The sequence below is a fragment of the Mauremys reevesii genome, linkage group 13 (genome assembly GCF_016161935.1).
Source record: "Mauremys reevesii isolate NIE-2019 linkage group 13, ASM1616193v1, whole genome shotgun sequence".
In the NCBI taxonomy this organism is placed as follows: Eukaryota; Metazoa; Chordata; order Testudines; family Geoemydidae; genus Mauremys; species Mauremys reevesii.
In genome coordinates, this window is record NC_052635.1 from 32,316,369 (window position 1) to 32,340,048 (window position 23,680).

The 23,680-nt window shown below is 40.1% G+C and overlaps 1 protein-coding gene across 7 annotated transcripts in view; it reads right to left on the reverse strand.

Moving 5' to 3' along the window:
- Positions 1-23,563, reverse strand: part of SULF2 (sulfatase 2) — a 241,725-nt gene extending 218,162 nt beyond the window's left edge. For 4 of the 7 annotated variants that reach the window (XM_039498875.1, XM_039498881.1, XM_039498874.1 and 1 more), the window contains exons 1-2: positions 23,518-23,563; positions 485-623 (exon numbers count right to left, since the gene is read on the reverse strand). The gene's annotated coding sequence lies outside the window, so the exon portion shown is untranslated. Of the gene's footprint in view, positions 1-484; positions 624-22,800; positions 23,039-23,517 lie in introns of those variants that run through there. The other 3 variants (XM_039498876.1, XM_039498878.1, XM_039498877.1) reach the window with 3 other exon arrangements.
- Positions 23,564-23,680: the final 117 nt, after the last annotated feature.

The window sequence follows — 23,680 nt, forward strand, 5'->3', positions numbered from 1 at the left end:
AGAAAGCGGGGAGAAGGACTGAGCCCAAGCTGGGAAGGTGCCTGGCCTGTGAGAAAAAATACCTGGAGTTTTAAGCTGCAAGAGTGGCTTGCCTTCAAGAAACTCTAATCTGCCTAAAACAACATTTAGGGTGAGAAATTACTACTTGTAACCAGTTTCTTTAGTATTAAGCTTAGCTTGCGTGTTTGTTTCATTTGCTGGGTAATCTGCTTTGATCTGTTCACTAAACCCTATAATCACTTAAAAATCTATTTCTGTAGTTAATAAACTTGTTTTTGTTTTCTCTAAAACTAGTTTGTGGAATTCATAACTGGGGGGCAAAAAGCTGTGCATATCTTCCTCCACATTGAGGGAGGGGGACAATTTTATGAGCTTACACTGTACAGTTCTCTGTGCAGCACAAGACAATACAATTGTGGGTTTACACTCCTATGCAGAGCTGATCTCAGGGTCTGTGTCTTTCTGCAGCTGGGTGTGTCCCTACCTGTGTGTGTGCCGGAGGAGGCTTGAGGGCCTGGCTCAGCAGGACTGTGTCAGAAAGCCCAGGCTGGTGGAACAGGAGGGCTCAGTGGTACCCCAGTATAGCAGGTGGAATCCCAGAGCAGGGGGAAACCCGTCAACTCCTATTTTAAAGATGAGAAAAGGAAGACATAGAAGTTAAAGCCAACATTTTCAAAACAGGTGTGCCTGAAGTTCAGCACCTACATTCACATTTAGGCACCTAAATAAACGGCTTAATTTTTAGAGGTGCCAGGCACCCAGCAGCAACCAGTGAACTCAGAAGATTTCATTGAAGATTATTGCCATTTTTCCCCTCTGAAAACCCAAAGAGCTTTTGTGATATCTATCCTAGTTGCAACCTTGTAGTTAACTGCTCTATTGACCTTCTAGTTGTAGCATCCAACTTCTAGCAGTGAAAAAAAAAATTATGAGGAGTAGATCCTTAGGTGCACCAGGAAAACATTTGGGGAAGGAATAGGATGGGCGGTGCTTTTATGCCACCTTTCCATTTACCGGATCCTAGGACTGTTGGGGCCAAACTGACCCCCATGCAAGGAAGAACAGCCTTAAGCTCCATCAAGGATCTTTCTACCAGTCAGCATCACCAGAGGACATTGCACACTGGCCCCATCCCATAGACACCCCAGCCTATTCCAGACCACCACCTAGGTTGGATTGCCAGTGAGGGGAAAGGAAGAGGGGTGTTGGGTTAGCTATGCCAGACCTATGCTAGAGATATTTCTATATTAGGGGACTCCTTATCTGCTGCCTGAAGTTAACAAAGGAGTGGCAGAAATAGGACAAAGAAGAGCAAAGGATCTGGCCCAAAGGTAATTACTTTAGAAATATTTAAACATTAGAATCCCCTCCAAAATTAAGTGCCTGTCTCTCCTCATTCCATAAAGCTCTGCTTCTGGCAATGAACACCCCCAGGACAAGTCTTAATTAAAATACCAGTGACAGGAAGAATTACAAAAAGAGAGGAACATGTGACTATTCATCATACAAAGCTTAAAGCATAGGGAAGTGGAGACTTCCACTTTAGAAGTTTCAGATCCAAGTTTTCCAAGCTCACAAGTTGCACCTGCGTTTTCAGAAAACCAGCCTCCCAGCAAATCATGTAGTTAGCTAATATTAGCACTTAGGCAGCTAACTGCCAATGGGTGAAATTTAGCACACTTATGCATCATGTAGGCATTGTACTAGTTCTCTGCAAAATATAGTGAATTTCACTCAAGATGAATTGCAGGCATTTAAAATGAAGGCATGGTATGTCAACATGCTTTTTGGGGGAGGGGAGGAGGGAGGTGCAAATTTATTGAAAAGCTACATGAGGCCTGGCTGAAAACTGAAGCCAACATATTCATATAGAACCGGGGAGCTGCATACACAAAACAAGACATACACAAGAGCAGGTATTTGTACATGCAAGACCTAATCTGCACACATACTTACCTGTTTTGCAAGTGTCTATGTATATAAGCTCTGCCTAAGCAAGATAAATAAAATATATGCCTAACTTTAGGCTGACTGAAGTAAATGGGACGTCTCACCTGGCTAAAGGTAGATACCTGACTGACTGGAGGCGATAATGCAGAATCAACCTAATTGCCAACGTTTTAAAATGTAGGACTCCAATTCAGCTAAGTATTTAAGCACCTGCTTAAATCCCACTGATGTCAGTATGACGTAAGCCCCTGTTTAATTTTTTCTCCAAACTGGAGACTTGAACCTTTATGAAATTAAGTATTTAGTTTGCTAAATAGGACGAAGTGGATGTTTAAGGTCCTGCAGGCCTTATCCTAGGAAAGCATCATTGGTTCTTGTATATCACTAAAGACTAGGGGATCCAGCACCTGATCTGCTCCTGTTGAAGCCTGGAGTAAAACTACCACAAACTTCAGTGGGAGAGTCATCTCCTCTTAATACATGAATAATTCCCATAGACCCATTTGGGTTGTACTCTAGAACGTAAGAATGGCCATACAGGGTCAGACCAAAGGTCCATCCAGCCCAGTATCCTATCTACTGAGAGTGGCCAATGCCAGGTGCCCTAACAGGTGATGATCAAGTGATCTCTCTCTTGCCATCCATCTCCATCCTCTGTCAGAGGCTACAGACACCATTCCCTACCCATCCTGGCTAATAGCCATTAATGGACTTAACCTCCATAAATTTATCTAGTTCTCTTTTAAACCCTGTTATAGTCCTAGCCTCCTCAGGCAAGGAGTTCCACAGGTTGACTGTGTGATGTGAGAAGAACTTCCTTTTATTTGTTTTTAAACTTGCTGCCCATTAATTTCATTTGGTGGCCCCTAGTTCTTATATTATGGGAACAAGTAAATAACTTTTCCTTATTAATTTTCTCTACAACACTCATGATTTTATATACCTCTATCATATCCCCACCTTAGTCTCCTCTTTTCCAAGCTGAAAAGTCCTAGCCTCTTTAAATCTCTCCTCCTATGGGACCCGTTCCAAACCCCTAATCATTTTAGTTGCCCTTCTCTGGACCTTGTCTAATGCCAGTATATCTTTTTTGAGATGAGGAGACCACATCTCTATGCAGTATTCAAGATGTGGGCGTACCATGGATTAATATAAGGGCAATAAGATTTTCTCCATCTTATTCTCTATCCCTTTTTTAATGATTCCTAACATCCTGTTTGCTTTTTTGACTGCTGCTGTACACTTCATAGATGTTTTCAGAGAACTATCCATGATAACTCCAAGATCTCTTTCTTGATTAGTTGTAGCTAAATTAGCCCTCATCATATTGTATGTATAGTTGGGGTTATTTCTTCCAATGTGCATTACTTTACATTTATCCATATTAATTTCATTTGCCATTGTTGTCCAATCACTTAGTTTTGTGAGATCTTTTTGGAGTTCTTCACTGTCTGCTTTGGTCCTAACTATCTTGAGCAGTTTAGTATCACCTCACTATTTACCCCTTTCTCCAGATCATTTATGAATAAATTAATTAGGATTGGTCCTAGGACTGACCCTTAGGGAAACACCACTAGTTACCGCTCTCCATTCTGAAAATATTCCATTTATTTCCACCCATTGTTCCATGTCTTTTAACTAGTTCTCAATCCATGAAAGGATCTTCCCTCTTATCACATGACAACTTAATTTACGTAAAAGCCTTTGTGAGGGAACTTGTCAAAGGCTTTCTGAAAATTTAAGTACACTATGTCCACTGGATCCCCCTTGTCCACATGTTTGTTGGCCCCTTCAAAGAACTCCAATAGATTAGTAAGACATGATTTCCCTTTACAGAAGCCATGTTGACTTTTGTCCAACAATTTATGTTCTTCTATGTGTCTGAATTTTATTCTTTACTATTGTTTCAACTAATTTGCCATGTACTGATGTTAGACTTACCGGTCTGTAATTGCCAGGATCACCTCTAGAGCCCTTTTTAAGTATTAGCGTTACATTAGCTATCTTCCAGTCACTGGGTACAGAAGCTGATTTAAAGGACAGGTTACAAACGATAGTTAATAGTTCTGCAATTTCACATTTGAGTTCTTTCAGAACTCTTGGGTGAATGCCATCTGGTCCCGGTGACTTGTTACTGTTAAATTTATCAATTAATTCCAAAACCTCCTCTAATGCACTTCGATTTGTGACAATTCCTCAGATTTGTCACCAACAAAGGGAAGCTCAGGTTTGGGAATCTCCCCCATATCGTCAGCTGTGAAGACTGAAGCAAAGAATTCGTTTCTCTGCAATAAAACTTTATCGTCTTTAAGTGCTCTTTTTGTATCTCGATGGTCCAGGGGCCCCACTGGTTGTTTAGCAGGCTTCCTGCTTCTGATGTACTTAAATATTTTATTAGCCAAAAACTCACAAGATATCTGTTCTTCGAATTCCTTTTTAGCTTTTCTTATTACATTTTTACACTTAATTTGGCAGTGTTTATGCTCCTTTATATTTACCTCATTAGGATTTCACTTTCACTTTTTAAAAGATGCCTTTTTATCTCTCTCTGCTTCTTTTACATGGTTGTTAAGCCACGGTGGCTCTCTTTTAGTTCTTCTACTGTGTTTTTTTAATATGGGGTATACATTTAAGTTGGGCCTCTGTTATGGTGTCTTTGAAAAGTATCCATGCAGCTTGCAGGGATTTCACTCTAGTCACTGTACCTTTTAAGTTCTATTTGTAGAATTACAACTTCTGCCTCATTACTTAAAAAATCTGAACTATCAATGTTTCTCTCTTCTGCACTTTGAGTTTTAGACATTGATATTTTTAATTTTCAAGATGCAAGTTTTTTTTTTAAAAAATCACAAAATGGGGACAGTAAATCACCTGGTGCTCTGTGTCCTTTATTCTACTATTTTCCCTTTTTAGAAAGACATTAGCACTGTTCTGTAGTTTTAAAATCAATTTTAAAAGGTAATCTCCAAGTGAAGGCGAATAGCAGGATGCTATAAACAAGTGCTGTGTGCAGTGAGCCATATTCAGAATATTAAAAGCAAAGCACTCTAAGCATGTTCAGTTAAACCTAACAGGGACTATCTGCATTTAAAAACTCTTCTGTATTAGTCAGCATTAACTACTTCCTTTTCAGTTCTGGACAATTTACCATTTGCAAAGTTGAGTAGTTCTTTCTAAAGACCCAAGATATAAGAATTTGTACAACAAGGAGGGGGAAGGAACCAAATATCACTTTGCTCAGTACCTAGGAACTGTTACAGGGCATTCACTTTGCACCTCTGACAGACTAAAGACAAACCTCTCCAGGGACAGGACTGTTCAACAGAGATAGGGCTTTGAATAGCAAGATGGTGTAATCTAGCACCAACTCACAAACTAATTGTAAAGATAAACTACAGAACAATGTCTTCAGGCACAGCTGTAGGGTAGCTACAGATTCTGAGATGCAATTTTACTAAGAAAATCCGAGTATCAATTTGGATTCTTGTGACTGGCTATCCAAGGTTGGGTGAAAATAGCATTATAGATCAGCCCCAAAATAATCAAGCCTACACAATATAGTCTTATAAAAGATTCCATCTAGTATTGATGCTATTTTTAATCTATAAATAAAAACACATTATGTTTGCAAATATGGTGAATATCATTGTTCTAATTTTTAAGATACATCACAGAGATTTTAAGTGATATATTGACAGCCACGTCTCACGATTTAATGGCAAACCAAGGAATAGAACATGGGATGAAATCCTCAACCAGATTGTGTTAATGAGAGTTTTTCTACTGACTTTGATGGGGCCCAGATTTCACCCAAAGTCTCCTAACTCCCAATCCAGTGTTCTGTTCATTGCATTACACCACTTTGCTAATCTAGCAAATGCTAAAATATATACATACATCTCCATATCCATCTCCACTCCTTGCAAAACAGGAAAGCACATTACACAATTTTCCTCTTCAGCCCAGTAATGCACAAAGAAACACGTACTGTTATACCATATCCCCACATTTAAAGGCCACTGACAAATTAAAATTTGAATCGTAAGAAAAAAAAAAACCACCTGAACACAACTCACTTAACAAAAATTAAAGACTTGAGATTTGAGATACATAGACCAAAATTCTGCTGCAGATAAACCCACATGACCACACATAAGGCAAACTGGGAATTGCATAGGTATATGTGAGGCAGAAATAGCTCACAGAATAGCATTATTTGTATTAACGTAAATGCATTTTAAAATTAAAGACATACAGAGGCATTCAACTATTACTAAGTTCAAGTGATTTCTTTTAATTAAGCCATCATGCAGATGTTTGGTTTTGTAGAAAATATCCAACAGTTTTTAAGCAACTTATTTTTAGCAATCCCAATCTGTAAACTCTTAATATGATATCAGAATTTTTTTCTGTACAGTTCTTTCATTCTGCCATTGTTTGAAAAGCAGAAGAGTGGGTAATCTCTCTAAATTCATTCAAACAACATATTCTGCTGTGAACAGTGAGCATACTGGGGGGGGGAGGAGAAGAACAGCTTACTTGGAAAGTCAATAGCCACCACATCATGCCATTGTTATCCTCAAAATAGTTAGCCGGTATGCGGCAACCTTACAATAAAAGAAAAAGAGGGGATGTTTAGGACAGACTGTCTCTATTATGGTCCTTTATGAGGTCAGCTGACATCTTTAAGATCTGAGTACAGTGTATCAAGTTCTCTTTTCAGCTTCTCTAATAACATTCCCCAGTAGTTCTATTCCCCATACTATTGATTTTTTTTGTACAGCAACCATTGCTGTCATTAGGCATTATGTGAGCTCCCGCCCCAAACTGAGCACTCAAATGTTCTGTAAAGGAGTAAATATAGGCCCTTCTTCCACAAGCTATACTCAGACCACTTCATACTTATGATTTTATTTTAGTTTAAGTTCAGTACAGTTTCATATTTTAGGCAAGTTAGAAATTGCCTCTATGCATTTTAACCTTAATGTTATTTAAGAACTCAGTGCACAGCAACAGGTATGGGGCACCCTAGACAAAAAGCAAATCAAACTATGAGCACACAGGGAATAGAGACATGGACAGATGTTATGGAGGAATGAAAGAGATGCAAGACTTGCCTGTCGCAAGTTTGCAATGTGGGATGAAGTGAGGCGCAGCGGATCTGCATATTGCTACTAATGTGGGATCTTCAAAAAAGAGCCTGCCATATCCCAAAAGGTGATGAGTGCTTGCTGCTCTTGCTAACTTTAATGGTAGCTTGAGGAGGATTGTTTTGAGTGGTCCAAGCACAATACTGACAGCTAGGATGCTTGAGTGTTAGTTCCAGCTCTGACACTAGCTCCCTTCTGTGCCCTTAAGAGAGGCATATGCCACAGATTCCAAACTTGTAAGGTTGCCTGATTTTTCAGAGGCACTGAGCATCCGCAACTCCCACAGGAACAATAAAAGTATTTGTGTGTCCCATCAACTTCCGGAGTTCGAAGTGCTCAGCACTTCCAAAAAAACAGGCCACTTTTACATATATGCCTTAGGCCCTAATCCTGCAATCAGATGCATACAGGCAAAAAGAGCCATGTGTAGCTACACTGAAAACAATGGAACTCAATGGAACATGGGTTTCACCATAGGGAGAATAGGGCCTAAATATGGATTTAGGTGCCACATTAGAAAAAATGTTGGCTTAGCTTCCCTGCCTTCAATCACCATCTGTAAAACAGAGCTAAAAATGTTTATTTAGCTCCCACAGTTATTGTGAAGATGGATCAGCTAATGTTTGTACAGCACTTGCATAATGAAAAAAATCTTGAGTTTTATCTAAACGTTCTTGTTGTTTATTTTATGAAATTTTGCAGTTGTCTTTTCAAACACAAGCCTCTCCCTAGGCAACTTTCCCAGGCAATCAGTTCATGGAGAGTTACAGTAAATGTGTGGGGTTTTGCATGTTGATGATGCTGTTCCAATAAAGTGTGGTTAAAAAAACCCCAAATTATTGCTGCATGTTATATCCTGTTTCAAGCTGCGTCAGAAGAGTGGTCTAGATATGCCAAGTACTTAATGTTTATAAAACCAAAAGGGTTCCCCCCCCATCAAAATCTAAAGTGTATTTAAAAAGGACTACTACCTGCAAAACCATAAATATTTGTTAAATGCCACAGGAGTATTAAAAGTAGGCCTATATGGCACCTTTTTAGCATAACTGTTTAATTCCAACTGACTTATAAATTATTCTAGCATGCTAAATCGTTCTGCAAAGTTTAGAATAAATAAATGTCAGAATAACTTTGGAGAGATGACAGATGTAAAGCATAAACTTTTTGTATCTGTTACAATTAATCTGTTTGTCTAGAGTTTGATAAACAGAAATTAGAGCCAAAAAGGGTTTTTTTTGCTATTGTTAAGGAAAACGCAATGGTTTAGAGTTGAAAGAACTCACTTAACTTTAACCATAACAGCAATAAGACCATAAAAAATCCCAGAGCCTTATGTAGCTTTTAGCCATATTAAACCGATGATGATATTCTTCATTTTTCAGGACTCCATCTAGCAGTCCTCTCACAGGCAAAACTCCCAGTGACTTGACATGCAGACAAGACTCCATTTGAACATTAAGATGAGGCCCTGAGGAAGAGGTCTTGAGATGCTGTATTCCTCAAGCCATAAGCATCCTGTACCAGTTGCAAGCACACACTCAAAAAAACCCAAGCTGCTGCTGCGAGTAGATAGGCCCAAGTACCAAGGTTAATAGACATGGACAGATAAGCAGAGTTCAACACATAGATGACAAAGAAAAACAATTATAATTTCCACCATGATGCCCAATCATCAGACATTAGAATCTCATTACTTAAGAAACTGATCACCTTATTTTAATGTTGTAAGAGACAACAAGATGCTTTAATAAAATAAATAAAAAAATCTGTCCATGCAAAAATGTTATACTGTGTTTTTGGCAGTATATTAAAATGAGTCACCTTCATGTTTCCTTTATCCACAAAAATGACAGATGAGGGTGAAAAGCACCCTTTGGAAGCTAACGAGAATTTCCAATTGAGAATCCAGTCCTTCAGCACCTCATTTAAACACTCCCAAGCAAACAAAAAACCTGCTAATATATTGACTGAATTCAACTAATATTTTTAGATGCTCAGACATTTTTTATAATAGAATAAGTATAATGGGTAAATAAACCTCTGTAAGAATACCTAACTCAGAATTAGACAGAATTCCTGTTCTCTGTATAATTTAGCAGTTTTTTCTGAAGCTTGATTTCTATTTTTTTTTAATATAGCAATATTAAGGAAAATTTAGAGGGGAATAACCTACATGAAATTCTGTAAAACAGTCATCTTTATACATGTTAAAGGGAGGGAGTAACACCTGAGTTTCATTCCTCCTAAAAAGCTATAAACAACAAAAATAACCACCACCAAAGTTCCATCTTTGATTAAAATCATTAGAAGTGTCATTCACAGAAGAATGGATACAACAGAGAGGGAAGAACTCAGAATGGGTTTAAATGTTACATTCACTAAAAAACACATGTAATTTCAAACTGTAAAACCCCTTTCATGCTGGTAACTGGGATTAAATTATACATCATTATGTAACAAGCAAAAATGAGTCCAAGGGAACAGTCATACAAAGAGTTGTGCACAGAAATCTGTTAAAAGAATAACTTTACTGTAAACGTAATGACTCTTTTGTAATTGAATTCTGGCAACTTATAGTTGCAAACATTTAAATAGATACATTATTCTTCACTTCCCCTCATTAAATACTGCTGTGTAGTGTTGCAGTCATAGAATACATATTTGGTTCCACCCCAGATATAGATGCATTTCTAAAACGTGTTGAAGCAATCACAACATAAAGGGCTAAATTTTTCCTTTAATCATACCAGTGCAACTTTATTGCCTGTCACTGGATTGCACAAGTGTAACCGAGGGTGTAATTTAGTCCATAATTTACAAAATGTACAGGACCTGGCAAACACGCCACAAATATATATTACTATTGTTTCTTAAACTGCTTTGATACTGACAGAAAGATAAAAAGTTACGTACAAACACAGTAAGTTTTAATTAAAAATGTCATGCAATCAGGACAACTTTTCAATGTGAGCTGCTAACAAAAACAGACTTTCTGCATGCAACTACTGAATGCCAGTCTAGTTTTGTTAATAGCACTCCTAACTCTTGCACAGGAATATGTAAATTCAAGTTTAGCAACAGAACTTTGGGCTAGATCTTTTGGTGGTCACCTGAGAATTTGGGGTGAAATCCTGCCCCTATCAAAGTCTGTGAGAGTTTTGCTATTGACCTAAGTTAGGCAAGTATTTCATCCCTGTTCCTTTTATTCAGCATTGATGCTACAGTGCCGCACCAGGAGATTGGTGTTGCACCATTAGAGGAGATTTTAAGCTGAGGCTCCTTTCCAGCCCCCTTACCACCTTTAGTCTAGGAGTGTCAATTTGGAAGTTAAATATTTCATGGGACTTTTGGAAAAGATCCTAGTTCCCTTGCTCTGATAAATGGTTCTATAGCTTCATTTTCAAACAAGCCGTGGGCAGCATAGTGTACCTAGGATTCCTGCTAGACTGCATATACAGATCAGATAACCACATGAGATAGTGCAAGTCCATACCTAGTTAAGCACACTATTGACTATTTTGAGCATGCAGTCATGATAATTGTGCATACAGCTACAGACCCAGCTTGCTTAAAAAAGTTGCATCCTAGAAGATTAACATGAGAAAGTATCAAGACTGTACTCATCAAGATCAGAAGTGGCAGGCATTCTAGGCAATATAATTGATGGGACCCTTTTGGAAAGATTAGGGTTCTCTCCCCTCTTTTACATTCAGTATAAAAGGGATGCTGTTAGCAATGATAATTATTTTGGAGGAAGGGAATAGAAATATGCTCAGTAGCTAATATACAAAGTTAAGTATCTCAGCTGTTCCAAGATATTTATGTGTCAATTGTTATAAAGGTCCTTTTTACGGATTAACGGCCTGAGAAATTTGCTTGCATAAAAATAGTTTTTCCTGTAGAGTTTGGGAAAAATATCTGAAGACATCTGAAAACTTTATAACTGAAATAACTTTCATTTTTAAGTTTCAGCTCAAGTTGTTTTGAAACCACAGGTATTAATCAAATATAAATTGGATTTCTCTGTGGGTTTTTTTTTATGTGATAACACCACAAATATTAGCTTCAGTTATGATGAGCTGAATGGCATTAAACTGGAATACTGTGTCATGATTCAAGGTGTCAGGTGATCACCATAAAAGTCAGAAAGAAAACCCTGCCCATGGACAGCACTGGACAATCAGCTACTGCAGGAATGCTATTTTGTTGGTGTCTTTGAACCACTAGATTTGAGCAGGGCCGGCTCCAGGCACCAGCATTCCAAGCTGGTGCTTGGGGCGGCATTCTGCACGGGGCGACAGTCCCTGTTGTTTTGCCCCCAAGCAGCATGCCAAATTGCCGCCACGGGCGCTGGGTGGAGGGCAGTCCCTGTCCCCTTAGGGCAGCAGGCGCAGCTTCTATGTTTAGCTGTCCCGGGTGGCTTCAGCTAAACATAGAAGCTGCCGCCGAATTGCCATGGCCGCGGAAATGTGCCTTCCGCCCTAAGGGCGCAGGGACTGCCCACCACCCAGCGCCCGCAACAGCAATTCAGCGCACTGCTTGGGGCAGCGAAAACGGTAGAGCCGGCCCTGGATTTGAGGCATTAATGTTGTGATCTGGTATTGCAAATTCTATGCATCTGTGTCTGGACATTAAGAAAGTCACTATAGCTCTTTCATCTGAAAGTTTAATGGAGCTAGATTTAACTAAATTTCCTCAGTCCATGATAAAGGTGTCTATCCATTAACATAAGTTTGTAGTTATGTATAGTCATCTGATGGAAAAGTAACCACAATGTGAGTTTACAGTTTAATCCAGTGTGTAATTCTTTTATGGCATGCTTGGTGAATGACTCATGACTGTTAATAAGAAAAACATAATGAGATGACCCTTGGATTGCTCAGAAGATTATGGAAGGAGTTAATTGAAGCTAGGGTACTTTTTTCTGTACTGCACTGCTGGAGTACTTGCTTAACAAAACCAGGACAAATCCCAGTACAACAGCAGTGCTCAAAAGAAAGTAAGAGACAAATCAAGATATGTATAAATATGTAAAATAGTCTGGGCATTCTTCACTGATGTGAAGAGAATATAATGAACGCTTCACTGCTTAGAGGGAAACATTTCTCTCTTGCCAGGGGACAGATTTACAAAGAATGATATTTACATTTTCCTGCAACCTGTAATTTTCTCATTTATCATTTGTCAGGGCCCAAAGACCTTATACTGCACAGGGAATGTTTGCATATGTTTAATGATCCTTTTACCAAACAAATGTCACGGTTTCAATGAGGAAATTAGTTAATACTGCTGATGCTGCTAATCTAATACCATTAATGTCACACTGTGAACATCTACACAAGCTACAGTATCTTACATCATAACTTAGCTCCACTGGTTGCAAATTTGTTATCCAGCAGAGATTTCTGAAGACAAGATAACCCATAAAATATCATGCACAAGCAAATTAATGAGATTAAAACGGATGTTTTTATTCCATATCTAGACTGAGTAAGTACCTAGTATGACCAAAAACAGGTCATTTACCAGTGATTTAGATCTGCAAATTGTCCTTATCAAGCCCCCTTGTAGTTGCCTCCACTTTTATCAGCTTACCAACATTTGACACAATAAAGAGAGAATTTGAGTAAGTTGCATCAAAATTGTTTTCATCATGTCTTCCACAGGGATCATATTTTTAGCACTGTCTATCAATCAGTTAACTCATGCGATTAACCAAAAAAATTAATCATGATTAATTACAGTTTTAATTGCACTAATAGAAAATCAATTGAAATTTATTACATACTTTGGATTGTTTTCTACATTCTCATATTGTATTCTGTGTTGTAATTGAAATCAAAGTATATTATTTTTGCTTACAAATATTTGCACTGTAAAAATGATAAAATAGCATGAGGTGAATTGAAAAATACAAGTACTGTAGTGCACTCTGTTGTGAAAGTGCAACTTACAAACGTCGATTTTTTTGTTACATGACTGCACTCAAAAACAAAACATAAAACTTTAGAGCCTACAAGTCCACTCAGTCCTACTTCTTGTTCAGCCAATCGCTGACAAACAAGTTTGTTTACATTTAAGGGAGTTAATGCTGCCCTCTTATTTACGTCACCAGAAGTGAGAAGAGGTATTTGCATGGCACTTTTGTAGCCAGCATTGCAAGGTATTTACGTGCCAGATATGCTAAACATTTGTATGCCCATTCATGCTTTGACCACCATTCCAGAGGACTTGCTTCCATGTTGACGATGCTCATTAACACATTTTTTTTAATCAAATTTCTGACTGAACTCCTTGGGGCAGAATTGTATGTCCCCTGCTCAGTTTTACCCGCATTCTGCCATATATTTGATATTATAGCAGTCTCGGATGATGACCCAGCCCATGTTGTTCATTTTAAGAACACTTTCACTGCAGATTTGACAAAAAGCAAAGAAGGTACCAATGTGAGATTTCTAAAGGTAGCTACAGCACTCAACCCAAGGTTTGAGAATCTGAAGCACCTTCCAAAAACAGAGGGATGAGGTGTGGAGCTTGCTTTCAGAAGTCTTAAAAGAGCAACACTCCAATGTGGAAACTACAGAACTTGAAGGACCAAAAAAGAAACTCAACCTTCTGCTGGTGGCATCTGACTCAGATAATGAAAATGTGTCTGTCTGCACTGCTTTGGATTGTTATCAAGCAGAACCCGTCATCAGTATGGACACGTCTTCTGGAATGGTGGTTGAAGCATGAAGGGACATGTGAATCTTTAGTGCATCTGGCATGTAAATATATGTTGCGATGCCAGCTACAACAGTGTCACGAGAATGCCTGTTCTCACTTGTCTGAGCAATTGGCTGAACAAGTAGTAGGACTGAGTGGACTTGCAGGCTCTAGAATTTTACATTGTTTTATTTTTTAATTCAGGTTTTTTTGTACATAATTCTACATTTATAAGTTTAACTTTCATGATAAAAAGATTGCATTACAATGACCTGTATTAGGTGAACTGAAAAATACTATTTCTTTTGTTTTTACACAGTGCAAATACTTGTAATAAAAAATAAATATAAAGTGAGCACTATACACTTTGTATTCTGGGTTGTAATTGAAATCAATATTTGAAAATGTAGAAAACATCCAAAAATATTTAAATAAATAGTATTCTAGTATTAACAGTGGGATTATTCACGATTAATTGTTTTAATCACTTGACAGCCCTAAATATTTTAATTCTGTTTTACCTTCTGGAGGTACAGTGGAATTCACAGATGTACCAGATGATACATGTGGCTAAAGACACTTTGCAAAGTCACCGCCAGTGCCAGTTATGTATTTTCACCCTTCCACCCAACTTGAGATGTTTCAAATGCAATTGCCATGTAATAATGAGTTATATCTGAAACAAGCTTGCCAGCTGTATAACTTTCCTAGGTATTAATACTGTGTAATTTTTCCAAAAATACCTGAAGTCTTGTACTATTTCTCACCTGAAACAAAGAGTGATGTAGTAGAACGAAATCTTTGTTAAAGTCCCTCATTCTAATGCTGATAGTGCTGTGACAGAGTGACAGGCTTTATTATTTACTGAACAAAACAGTTGGGAAAAATAAAATTTCTTTTTAATTCTGCCCAAAGAAAAAGAACACAACTATTTAAAAAATATTAATATGCACAGCCAAGTCTGTTTGAATGTATAGTTAAAAATGCATGCAACTAGTGTTGCACAAAATTAAAGAGGAAAATCCCACTCTTTTCTTGCAGCAATGGGAGCTAAACACAGCTGGATATGAACAGCATCTTGATCACTAACAGAAATACCTGCAATATATTTGTTTATAACACAAACAAGTTGGTGATACTAAAGAAGTGTTACAATTAGTGACCTTGATCTCTCCTTCCCTGACACCACCTGAATAATGACATTTGTATTTAAAGGGCCAAATTCTGTCCTAATTTACAACTTGTGCTATTTTGTTAATCTCAGTGGTGTTGAAAAGAATGTAAGCCATTCTAGATCAAATTCTGCACTACTTTAGGACCAAATGTACACTTCAGAACACAGTTTTTCCACAAATCACAAAGGAAAGTCTTCATGCATCAAAGCTTTTGCTGAGCAGTGGCAGTTATTCAGGGCTTGATCCAGCACCCATTGAAGTTGAAAGAATCCCACTGACTTCATTCCAGACATTCAGTATTGAAGTCTGCGCCAAAGGAACTAACCGTCCCATTGGATAATCCATCTAGTTTTGTATTAGTCTGTTCTTGTCACCCACCCCAGTCCACTCACATATGAAACAGAGCTTTATCTTTCCTGCATTAACAAGTCTCTAGAAACAAATCCGTCTTCCCACCCATATAACCTTAAGGCATATACCATGTACCTGGCAGTGTCAGATCTGGAGGTCTGCAGTAGTAAAAGGTTTTCAAATCCCAGTCTAATGAAACAACAACAATCTGTCTGGCATAGAGCAATCTAGAAACCATTTGCATCATGAGAAACACTCAATTTGCTCCAAAGGAAGAATGACTACTCCTTATGCCTTAAATATAGATCTTCATGCCCCTAAGAGACTTTAGGCAAAAGAAACAAACAAGCTGAAGAAAAAAAATAAAGTTTTCCACATTTAAAATTTAGTTCATACATGTCAACAAATATGCAGATCATAATTTATAATAGTTTTAAACAAGTTAGCTTAATATCAAATTTTAGTTTTTGTATTATTAAACCCAAAAGGGAATCATTTTAGGACAATTCCGGGAATCAATGTGGAATGCATCTCTTTGCCCAGTGTAACTGATCCAAGATGGGGAAAAAGAAAAAAATATGCACAGACAATTGACAGAAATACCTACGCAATTACTGAGAGTAAAGAAAGGAACTTGCTACACCACCAGCAAAATTTGCCATTCAGTTATACTTCATGCTCCAGGCAGTGTCCCCCTTGCAGAATCATTGGGTTGCTGGTGCAAAATGGAGGCCAGAATTTGACCCAAGAATCTTTACTTCACAATTTAATTTGACACTGGTGTTACAAACAACCAATACACATATCATGGAATCTTGGGGAAAAGATACATTTCAGACAATGGCTGCACTTTCAAGGATATGAGATTTTAACACACCGTACTAGATCCACTTTTGAATGGTCCCTATTAACCAATTAGGAGGTAGGCACAAAATACTAAACCTGCAAGGCAGATAAGTGAGCAATTTCATTTAAATTCCATGTGCTAAGGGTGGGAGGGGTGGGGACTTTGAAATGATGAAGACACTAATAATTGTTTAGGGATACATCCACAAGCAGAGCTGTAGGTATCATCTAGGAGACAAACAGTGGAATAGTTAATCACACTGGAGAGCATATAGCAATACAGAAGCATATTAGGACTAGTGAGACAAATTCTGTCCTATCCCAAGCCTCATGTACCCCTGCAAAATGATTATGCTCAAATGCAGATCAAAGGCTCTTGTACTTAAATCTATGAAAAAATCATTCTCTCAATTTATATTTAAAATAAGAGGACTCAAAATATATTCCAACACCACAATTAAAAATCCACACCTTGTTGTAGAGATGAACATTAATATGTTAACTTAGTTTTGGGAGGGGGGAAACGGGGTACAAGGGAAGGGATAAAGAGGATTTTTAGTTCAGTGCTCTAGCAAAATAAGATCCTGATCCTACTACCCTCACTCCTCTGAGCACTCCACTAGAGTCTCATGGCCAGAATTAACAGGAGAGAGAGAAGCTATGAGCAGGAGCAGAACTTCCTCACTGGATGAAGCACTCCTGAGACTGTTCAAAATTACAGCCCAGCTTCAGCGACCCATATGGCCTATGGTCAGAGAACATAACTGCTGGAGCATATTTCCACCCCATCATGCCTCCACCTGCCTCAGATCCACCCCACTTTCCTCTGCCCTATTCCACCCACAAATGCCCTGTGCAACTAAAAGAGGGAGGTCGCCATGTGGTGCAAAGAGGCCACAGGTCAGCAGTGAATTGGGGCCTTTAGGACTAAACACATTAGTGCCCAATCCCCAACTGTGCATCTTGTGCTTCCTGGTTTTGAAGCTTTCAATCTTTCCTAGGGGCAACCTGCAGTTCCACGACAACACCCACCGCTCCTGTCCCATTCACACCCACCCCACCGGACTGTGCTGCGGAAGGTTGCCAATAACAAAGCTGGAGTATAAAAATCTTACTGGCATATTAACTTTGGCTTTGATTCTACCATCCTATGGAAAAAGCTGCATGCGTACATATGGGGAGAACTCTGCCTAAATGGCTGTGTGGAGAACCCAATGGAATTCCTTTCAGGAGTGGTTTGTGCCCATACAAAGGGAGGAGGCAGCTGTGGCACTCAGGCCTGGTCTACACTAGGGGGCGGGGTCGATGTAAGATACGCAACTTCAGCTACGTGAATAGCATAGCTGAAGTCGAAGTATCTTATTTCAACTTACCTCCCACCCTCACAGCGCGGGATCGACGGCTGCGGCTCCCCCTGTTGACTCCCTTACCGCCGCTCGCTCTGGTGGAGTTCCGGAGTCGACAGGAGCGCGTTCGGGGATTGATATATCACGTCTAGATGAGACGCAATATATCAATACCCGATAAAGCGATTGCTACCCGCTGATCCGGCGGGCAGTGTAGACATACCCTCACTGTGAAGAACCAGAGAACTCCCAGGGAAAACTCATCCCTACCTAGCAGATCTTGGGGAGTCCAGGCAGAACGCATGCCCCACTCTGCTTCTCATTAACCCTCCTTTAATCCATGGCAAACTGGCTCATAAGAGAGTGGTTAGAATGCCTACGGAGAGGGTGGGAAGCTATGGATAGTTAATCTAGAAATAAATAGATATTAACTGCTGAATGGATTCCCACTTGGAAATCCCCCAGTTGGCCAGGGAAGGGAGTCACTCAGACCAGCTGCTCCCCATTCTAAAATCCATATAGCCTTAACTGCCCAAAGGAGCACTGCAGGTGTGTTGGGGAGATGAGTGCAGTATAGTCACTTCTGTCTCCCTTTTGAGATTCTTGCTCACTACTGTTGGCCAAGGAGCATCTGTCTCTTTCCATTCCTCCCCTCATCCCCCAACAGAAACAAAATTTAAACAAACTCATTACTAACAAGAGAATGTTACTAGAGGAGTCTTTGCATCTCCCACAGAATGTCTTTGTGGTTATAACTGGAATTTCAATTTAAAGACATCAATATACTATTCTCTCCTGCCACACACCATTCCATTCTCCAATTGGTTGTTCATGTCTAAAATTAGACTATAAAGCCAGGGCAGAAATGGTCTATCTGTATGGCACCATGCACACTTTTGGGAGCTGTACAAAAATATAAATGAATAAATAAATAAATATATATAAAAACAGAGTAATAATAGCTTCATAACTTTCAACCTGCTTTAAACAGAGTTCTTTCTATATCTATGTTCCCTACAAGCAGGGTCCATAGTTAGATCTTTTGTAGTACTGTTATTTATTATTCTCCCCTTACACATTCCTGCTAGGCACCAAAACCAAATTCACATCAGAACCAACCCCAAGAGAAGCCAGCCAATGTTCCAGACTGGTCAAGTGCAAGCTCATCAATATTTATCATTACAGAAAATCCTGTTCACTGGGGCTTAGCAAATGAAAAGTAACTTATCTGAACCAGACATTTGGTGGGATTTTGGTTGTTTGTTTAAGTACATAAAAGGTTTATTTGGGGTTATGAGTTGTTAAACTGTTCAATTGACATATAGGGAAGAATTTCAGTGTCACTCACATGTGTCTATTTTGTGATTTTGTAACAAGATGCGTCTCCAAAACTCCAAATGGCTATAGCAGGATACACACAAATGTAGGCATCAGTGTGCACAGATCAGGATCCCAAACAGACATCAATTGGGACCACTCAAAATGTGCATAGATTTTTCACGTGCCTATGTGAACACTGGAAGTTAAGCATGATTCCTCACAAGAAATTGTAATAAAATCTCTGATTTACTAAACTATGATATAAGCAAGAAGGTGTTTGCTCCTTCAAAAGTGAATGCAACAATTCTTTTCTCCATCCTTGTGCAGGACTTACATAACTTTAGTATCAGTCTTTGCAGAAAAGTTTTGAAACTACCAATACAAATCTGAAGCTAATTTCCAGTGATAACATTTTATTTAAACAATTCAGATTATAAAATAAATCTCCTCAAATTACATCTTCTCCCTGCATACAAAGACTAACTATTAGTTGACAGTTATCTTCAACGCTCTTTGTAATCAAAGCTGCCTCATCTCTGCAGCTCCTCTCTATACACTATTTTTTGCATAGTGGCAGACCAAAAAAACCACCAAACATTGGAAACTGCTATACTTTAAAGACAAGAGCTATTTCAAATCTGTTAAGTAGAGCTGGCAGGAGGACAAATCCTTTTCACTAAAACTTTCACGGCTTCAAAATTCATTTTCATTCCATGCTGAAACAATCCTAAAACCTTTAGTTTCCCAAAAGTCTTCTAAAGTGTCAAAATGTCTGTTTTCAGATCAAATAGGTCAGTCTCTCTCCCCCTCAAAAGTCCACACTGGACCTGAGAAACTGTCCTGACAAACCCTTCATTGAAATTGATATATCTTTGCAAAAATGTTTTGGTGTTGATGAAACTACATATTTCTATGAACGTATTTCAAAAAGTTCCTGACTATCTCTATAATTAGAGATACTGCATGAGAATTTAGAAGTCATTAAAAGTCACAGGGAGCACTGTGATCATGTTTCACGGGTTTCCCCAGCGCACTTGATCAAAATTTTCTCTTCTCCCTCAGTTCTGTAAGTGACTAAATGCCCTGTTAAATGAGCATGCCATTCTGTATTGCCTATTCTTGTCTGTAGCAGGAACATAAGCTGATGAGGTGATGGTGGTGACTTCTTTGCTTTGTGTATACTGGCTCTGGCATTGCTTTTCGCGTGCAAGCAACTGCTTCCTGAGGAGTTGGGGGAAGCAAAGTTGAGAAGTGAAAAAACAAAAATAGCTTTTGTTCTTGCACCACTGAGGTTACACATGCCAACCATAAAATGCAAATAGTAGTTAGGCAGTGATCAGAGAACATTATGCAACCCTCTAGAGCCAGATTTTACTCACTAGATGTAGAGGTAAAGTACCTGAGAACCCTAGTGCTGGGTGAAGGGGTATGTGAATTATTTCAACAAATTTTGACAAAAAGGAGAATATACATTAAAAGAATTCCACAAAATTCTATGAAAATTATATTCTATATTATAAAAGTAAGGTTCGTTGCACAAACCATCTTGTACCTATCTACTGTGAGAGGCAAATAATTACTACTAGATAAAGGGAAAGGCCAGTAAGAAGTATGGATTATTAGCCTGTGAATCTCTTCTTTACTGTATTTTTCACAGAAATTAAACACTCTTCATTCTGAGCATAATTAATTCCAGTCTCCCAGAATATATATCATTCAGTATATATGAAATGATTTTGCTGTATTCCACTCTCTTCTCATTTGAAATAGGAGGAAGATCATTTTCACCATCCAACCAAATATGTAGATCAGTTACTTTTGGAAGTTAGATTATTATATTCTTGGTTTTCCTTCAGTTGTTTCTCTCTCTCTCACTGCAAAGGGATTGCTGATTTCTTTCACATTTGGTATCCCTGTGTGTCAGCTGCTGGAGATGAAGTCACTGGGGTTGGATGCAGGAAGTTTACATAAAATATGGCAGTCTCTCTCTGGTCCACTGTAATGTTCCAATTGATGAAGCAGATTGGTTACTTCTGTAGACAGGGAGAGCCAACATTTTTCTAACCCAGAGGCAGTGCTAGCCCTTGGGTGCCCTAAACAGGAATATTTGGGGGCAGGAGAGGAAGCTCCCAACACAATGCATACTAAAAAAACAAAACAGGGAGCCCTTGAGTTGCTCAGAGCCCTAAGCAATTGCTTAGTCTGCTTATACCTACCACTGGCTCTGTTCTAACCTATCTAGAGTTTGCTAAGGAGAAGAACGTAGAAATTGCTACTCAAAGATAGGACTTGAGCATGGTGCTGTCCCATACTTGGGTGGATACTGATTTTTACAATCAAAGCAAACATACCTTCCATTAGAAGTATAGCACGTATGTGTGTGGGGGGGCTCTTATATAGTGTAGACTGGGATTATTTAGCCTGAATAAGGGCGGAGTCAGAAGAAACTCTGAGGTATATATAATAATGTATATATATATATAATAATGAATAATGAAGTCTTAGATACGTTTTACCCCACACCATGAAATAAAGGGCAATGGCTGGATTCTGTTAAGGACAAGAATGAGATTTGCAGTACTTTCCATTATGCAAGCTAAGACTGCTGAAAAGGCAAGTGAATCTCGTGCTCCAGTGTGTCGCATCATCACCTTTGAAGATCTGAAAGGAATATTTTCTCCCTCATGTTAAAAGCCTTTGCAGTTGTCTTCTGCTTGGTTTTTTCCTCCTCTCTCTGAAGCATCCAGCATCATCAACTGAGCCATAGCATCTTTAACTTGGGCTCTGGCAAGTAACCACTTTGGCCTGGACAGCCAGAGTCACAGATTAGCTTGAGTGGCCATGACAGCAAGTTTCAATAAAAGGAGACATCACTCTTCCAAGCATCAGTAGGGCTGAGCTTTGCTTCCATGTGACAAGGGACCAAACTGAAGCCAAGGATGAGGTTACATACCAAGAGTAAATGCTAACTGAGGATGTCAGAACTTGGCAGCTTGAGGACATAAAATAGCTAAATTCAGGCTTATTAGAGAATTGTAGTTTAGGCTTGTCTGAATTACTGTGCATATGGCCAGGGAGCTATGAACAACAGAAGCTATTGTCATTTGTAATAGCCTTTGAATTCCTGGTTGTATTAAATTCTAGGGTATCTTAAAATGTTTGGGGGAAAACATTCAGTGTAAGAGACACTAAAATGCCTGGTGATAGAGAGTAAGAAAGAAAAAACATTGGTTCTTTCTTCAGTGGCTTGTGTCCTTGTTTATGGAGCCTAATATTTACCCCCAGATAGTAAAAAGAGCAAACCTGGAGGAGATGAGCCACAGAACTGGTATTGCTCTCTGTCCATGGTTTCATGCCTATACACAATGCTTCAGAAAACTACTTCACGAAAATGTATTCTTCCAGCAGTCATCTCACAGTGTGGTTTAACAGCTGGAGCACAGAACTGGGGATCAAAGTTTTCAATATAGCCCACATTATCCTACCTGAGCACTTCATCCAGCTCCACCCCCCGGGTTTGCTGTGTGACCTTGGGTGAGTCTCTTCACTGCATCTCAGTTTCCCCAGCTAAGAAACCTCCCTCCCTCTCTGGTAAGCACGCTGGAGAAGAAGAGCTGTGAATAATTCCTTACACTAGGCACTGATACTTTACAATCAGAGGACAGCATCCTTTTGATGGGGACCCTCTTGCAGCCTGAGGAATTGCACTGGTTTGGGTCCTGACTGGGCTCTGCCGCTCCCCAGTTTTTACAGGTCACACTAGCAGAAGAAGCTAAGCGCCGGACACAGGAATAAGCAGCCCTGACTCTCCTGCCTCAAGTGCACGGAGAAGGCAAACGCGGCAGTTTAAGAGCCGGGCCCCAGTCCCCAGACGCGGAAAGACCGTCAACTTCTCCCCCCGCGCTCCGCTGTGCCCACCCCTGCAGCCCCCGTGCCGCAGGGGGAGAGGTTACTTACTGCACCGGGGGAGGAGGGCCGGCCAGAGATGGCCCCCAGCAGCTCAGGGACACCGCAGCAGCTGGGCGAGCGAACAGCGACCTCCAGCTGCCCCCGGACCTTGGGGGCAGGCAGCCGCCTCACCGCCCCGAGCAGGGCTTAGGGGTGGTCCGCTCCGCCGCCTGCCTGCAGGACCACACAGCTGCCGCGCCTTTCTCCCTCCCTGCGGGGGGCTCCCAGGCGCCTCGCTCGGCCGCTGCCGCCGCCGGCCAATGCGGGACTCAGTGAGGAGCCGGCTTTACCCATCTGTTGCAAGGCGCCTCCTCCAAGCGCTGCTCTGGCGGCGCCTCCCCGCCCGGGGTACTGAGGCCACATCCCCCCCTGCCGCCCCGGCCCCCCAGCCTAGCGCCCGGCTGCCTGCAGCAGCGGGGAGAGGACGTGGGCGGGGCTGTAGAATGAGGACCCCCGTTTCCCCCCTCATTGTCCGCGGGTTTTCCTCCCCCATTCATTACCCCAGGCCTCTTTCCCCTTAGCCTGCCCCCCAGCTGCTCCGCTTCCACTCTTATCCCCCCCATTACACCCTAGTTCCACTCCCCCCCCCACCCATTACACCGTTTTCCTACCCCACTTGGTGTCTACTTCCCCCTCCATCACCCCTCTTTCTCCCTCACCCCCATGCATCTCCCCTGATCCCCAGGGATGCTTTGGGGTAGGAACTTTTTCTGGACGGACACACACCTCATGTGGAACAGGGGTCTGAGGAAGAAGCCAAGCAGTGTAGCAGGTAGGAGGATAATTAAGAGAATAATGAAGCCTGTGCTAATATGCACCCAGTAACTGCAATCACCTGAGCCAATGGCCAGTAAAATCACAGTCCTCACTAGTGTCGACTGGCCTAATT